Raw genomic sequence first — 5000 nt, 5'->3', positions numbered from 1 at the left:
CAACCCACACTGGTCCGCACTGGCCCACCGTGAATTATCAAAAGCGGTGGGTGAGACATGGTCGGTCATGATCCCCCAGTACGTGTGGAGACCCTCCGGGGAACGTAACTCGGGTTTGAGTGCCGCACCGTCTCGTTGATGTAAAACTCCACATATAAGACCCGGACTGACTCCCTTAACACCTTCCGGGCTGCGTCGATAGGTGTGGGTTGTCGTGTGTCAAGGCAGGACGTAAAACTCCCGTCATGGCAGGACGTTAAATGCCCCCAACCCAAGCGAAAGCAAAGGGTGCATGGCGCAGGGGAAGCTGCGTTACGAGAGACATAACAGCTGTCTCTCCTGAGTTGAGCGCGGTGGCGGGGCGGGGGTATGAGGGTAAGTCTCACGACGATCCCGGAACCCTGCGGTCCTGCCACTGCAGTTCCTCACGTCATGGACGACGTTAAAAGTCCCCCAACCCAAAGCGAAAGCAAAGGGTGCATGGCGCAGGGGGAGCTGCGTCAACAAGGACACAACATCTGTCCAGTTCTTCCCACGGCTGTACTCGCTGGGGAGGGATCGTGGCCTGAGCCGGCAAAGGCTCAGCGCCATGTCGGGGATTTCGGCATGCTCCGCCAAACCAGGGCGTGGTAACACGTCCCTGGCTAGGTTAGATGGGGCCAGACCCCCGAAAGTCTGGGGGACCGACCCAGCACCTGAGTAGGGCTGGGTCCAAGGCCTTAGGGTGGAAACTCGGCCTAGTAGGGGGCGAAGGCCGAGAGGTGAATCCGCCTCTCCGGAATGCGCTGGGCATTTGCCGGGGAGGGACGGGTGAAATCCCCAGTGGCACAGTCGTGGAAGGGGACTAGTGCGCTGGAAACGGCGCGCTAAACCCGGCAGCTCACAAAGCTCTTGGTCCAGGGGCGGGACTGGTGAGCGAGCTGCAATTAGCCTCCCCCCATGCCAGAAGAGCCGGTCCGGGGAAAGAGACGGGCTCTCAACTCTTTGGTCTCTCTCAGAATCATGGCGGAAAATACAGAGAGAGAGACTTCCGAGCGATACGAGGTGAATGATGAAAATGAAATAAAGAGCGCAGCCGAAAGGCTAAAGGAGATAAATGCGCTACTGGTGACAGATAAAGGGAAGATGAGCAATGACAGACTAAATGAAATAAAAGACAAGCTGGCCCTATGGGCAATTGCCCAAAGCCAGCTTGAAGGTAGGATACAAGAGCTGGAACGACAAAATAAACAAATAATAGCCGAAAAAACAAAAACATACGCCACAGTGGTGGCAGGAGGACCACAGAAACAACAAATCAATATGAAAGAAAGTATAGAAAAAGTGACAGCAAAACAAGGAGTGGCATTATTTTTGAAGCCAAAAGAAGGACAGAGCGTAAAAGAGGTGAAGGAAATATTCACAAGAGTAATTAATCCAACCAAAGCAAAAGTCAAAATAAACAAAGTAGTAGTTGCAAAAAATGCAGTCATAGTGGAAACTCCCACCCAACAGGATAGGAACACAATAATGGGGCACAAAGATTTACAGAGATCGGTAATATGTGAGAGGACAAAGAAAAGATGGCCATTAATGACTGTATTTGATGTGTCAAATAGGTTGACACCAGAGGAACTAACGGAGTGTATTTACACTCAGAATTTTGAAGAAAAAATGAGCCCACAAGACTTCAAAAAGGAATTTAGACCAAAATTCAGAATGGGGAGAAAAGACAGAGATACGGGACATCAAGTAGTTGAGGTTTCCCCAACATTGAGAAAAGAACTCATACAAAATGGTAGAGTATATGTGGAGTATAGTTCAGTCGCGGTCAAAGATTATTGCGTGGTACCCAGGTGTCACAGATGTATGGATCTGGGTCACGTACAGAAGTACTGTACCTGGGGTGACCCCACCTGTGGTCACTGTGGAACGGACAACCACAACAAGAAAGAGTGCCCAGAGAAGAACAGACCTGAGACATGTATACCATGCAATAGAAGGGGAAAAAGAAAATGTAGAGCACCAAACTCCAAAGAATGCCCCACGTATCAGCTGTTACTAGGAAGACTTATACAAAGGACAGATTATGGAGATTAACCCCCAAGAGAAAAGAAAGAAGCATAAATCACCAAGCAAGCAACTAAGAGATACGCTAAGGGGCATGAAAATCAGAGAAGCAGTAGGGGCAAGGGAAAAAGATGCAAAAGAAATCACAGATAAACAACCTGAAAATAAGGGAACAACAAAAAACACACGGGATAACAAACGGGATAACAATCAACACAAAACATGTACAGCACAAAACTGTATTGCCAATACTCCCATTGAAAGAACACCAACACAAGGGCGACCTCGGTCGCCCGTTTTTTATGACAAGAAAATGCAGATGGAGAGCGGAGATAGAAAGCAAGAGGTGCCCAAGACACAACGAGAAACACTGATACAAGACAAGAAACAAAATACAACAAGGGATGTATAAGTACAAACAATAAGCATGATAGACGCACAAGTACAAACAATGAACACGCAAGAAGCACAAGTACAAACAGAAGGGCGACCTCGGTCGCCCATTTTTCATGAAAAGAAAATGCCGATGGAGGGCAGAGATGGGCGACCAGAGGCGCCCAGGACACAACACACTACACCAACACAGAGACAAAACAAAGACATAGAAAAGAACAACATAGGAAAGAAATACGGACGACCTCGGTCGTCCGTTTTTAATGAAAAGAAAACGCCGATGAAGGGCGAGGACGGACGACCGAGCTCGCCCAAAAGAGACCACTCAGAACATATAAAAGATAAAAACAATCAGTCAAGCAAGAGTGACACATATAATGCAATGGACCCAAAGAACACTTATAAGATATGCGAAAACGCACTGCAGATGGCAAGACTAGAAGAACCCGGTCTGCTAACCACTGCATTACGCCAACTAGTGAGAGTGGGGCACACAAACGGCTCGAGAATTACTTATCCAGCTTTGGCGGACGTTGACTGCATTCAGCTAGCCGCGGCCGGAATCCCCACGGAACACGAACAATTACAGGAAATAGTAAAGCAAGTATACGAAAGAAGAGGCGTAAAATACAATTTGGAAAATATATATATACAAATGGTAACAACATACGGCCGAATAGGATTTGACCCCAATAAGACATGGCCAGAAGATCATTACCATACATATCATCCGTAATGGATCTTTTAGTTCTCCAAATTAATACAATGAGAAGCGTACAAGTAAACTACGAGTTGCGTAAATTAGCAGAAGAACTTAAAGCTGACATACTATGCTTGCAAGAACCGTACTCCCGGGAGGGTAAAATCCCAGGAATGACAGCCACGGCTCAAATAATCATGAAGGGAGAAAGACCAATGTCTGCAATAGTAATTTTAAATAGTAATATAAGAACAATAGTATTAAATCAATTTACAAATGAACATGTTGTAACAATCGAAGTACACGCCAAAAACACTAAGTGGTATTTAGTATCAATATATTGTCAGTATAGAGAGCCAATAACTATGTACCTAGAACAACTAAAGGAAATATGTAGAACTCTACAGGGCCATCAAGTAATCATAGCAATGGATGCAAACGCAAAGTCATTCCTGTGGCACAGCGGAGAACAAGACGAAAAAGGTCAGGAATTAGAAGATGCAATAAGTGAATTAAATCTAGATATAATAAACGCACCTAGCGAGATACCAACATATTCAAATAGAGCAGGGGCAAAAACAAATATAGATGTAACACTGGCAAATAACAGGGCTACCAATAAAATAGATAAATGGGAGGTATTGGAGAATGCAACGACCAGTGATCATAATGTAATAAAGTATATACTAAAATCAGAACAGAATGTGGCGCCACAGGAATGGCTTTCAGAATATGACTATAAAAAGGTAGACTGGGAAAGACTCTCCCGGGAGTACAGCCCGCCAGAGCTGGATGAGGATCTCGAGGTTGATGAAACAGCGGAGCAGATAGTTCAAAGTATAAAGGAAGTAATAGAAGCAGTCGTACCAAAGAGAAGCAGAGTCCAAAGCGTGCACCCGGCACCATGGACTCCAGAACTAAGTGACCTACGTCAGGCTACGCGCAGGGCAAGACGCAGGTATCAGCGCACATTTAACCCACAAGACAGGGAGCATAGACTGCGTATATACAGACAACTAAGGGAGAGATATAAAAGAGAAATTATAGAAGTTAGAAAAAGAAGCTGGGAAAATTTCGTAAGAAATAACCTGGCAATGGATCCCTGGGGAAAGCCATACAAGTTAGCTAGGGAAAAAATAAGAGCTCCAACAGTCTTATCATCTATAAGAATACCAGGCGAAAATAGAATGACCACAACCAGACAAGAAACAATAACGGTGCTCCTCCAAGCCCTGCTACCGGATGATGATCCCTCTGAGGACACACCGGAGCAGGCGGCTATAAGAGAGAGAGCACAAGAAGAATACAACAACAATACAATGGTCTACCCCTTCTCACCGCAGGAGGTGGTAGACGTAATATCAAACCTAAAAAGAGGAAAATCTCCCGGACCCGACAGGGTCACGGTTGAGGTACTTCAAGCAATAAAAGGAAAAATAGCCCCGATACTGGCAAACCTATATAATAAATGTCTGGAAAGAGGTACTTTTCCAAGGAGATGGAAAAGAGCAGAAATAATAATACTAAAGAAGCCAGACAAGGACCCAACAGAACACAAAGCATACAGGCCAATATGTCTGCTAGATACCTTGGGCAAAGCCCTTGAGAAATTGCTCTGTGCGAGATTGACTGGTCACCGGGAAATGGCAGGAATGCACGAATGGCAATTCGGTTTCCGCCGTGGAAAATCGACGGAAGACGCCATCAACACGGCGGCCGAACTTGTCAGCTCGTCGAACTGCACATATGTTCTAGGAGTGATGGTGGACATCTCAGGGGCGTTTGATAATCTGTGGTGGCCGGCGCTGTTTACCTGCTTGCAGGATATGCAGTGTCCGGCGGCACTATACAGATGTTT

This window comes from Schistocerca serialis, unplaced genomic scaffold, assembly GCF_023864345.2.
Source record: "Schistocerca serialis cubense isolate TAMUIC-IGC-003099 unplaced genomic scaffold, iqSchSeri2.2 HiC_scaffold_166, whole genome shotgun sequence".
Classification (NCBI taxonomy): Eukaryota; Metazoa; Arthropoda; class Insecta; order Orthoptera; family Acrididae; genus Schistocerca; species Schistocerca serialis.
The sequence above is the reverse complement of the archived record's forward strand: the minus strand, read 5'-3'. Positions refer to the sequence as shown.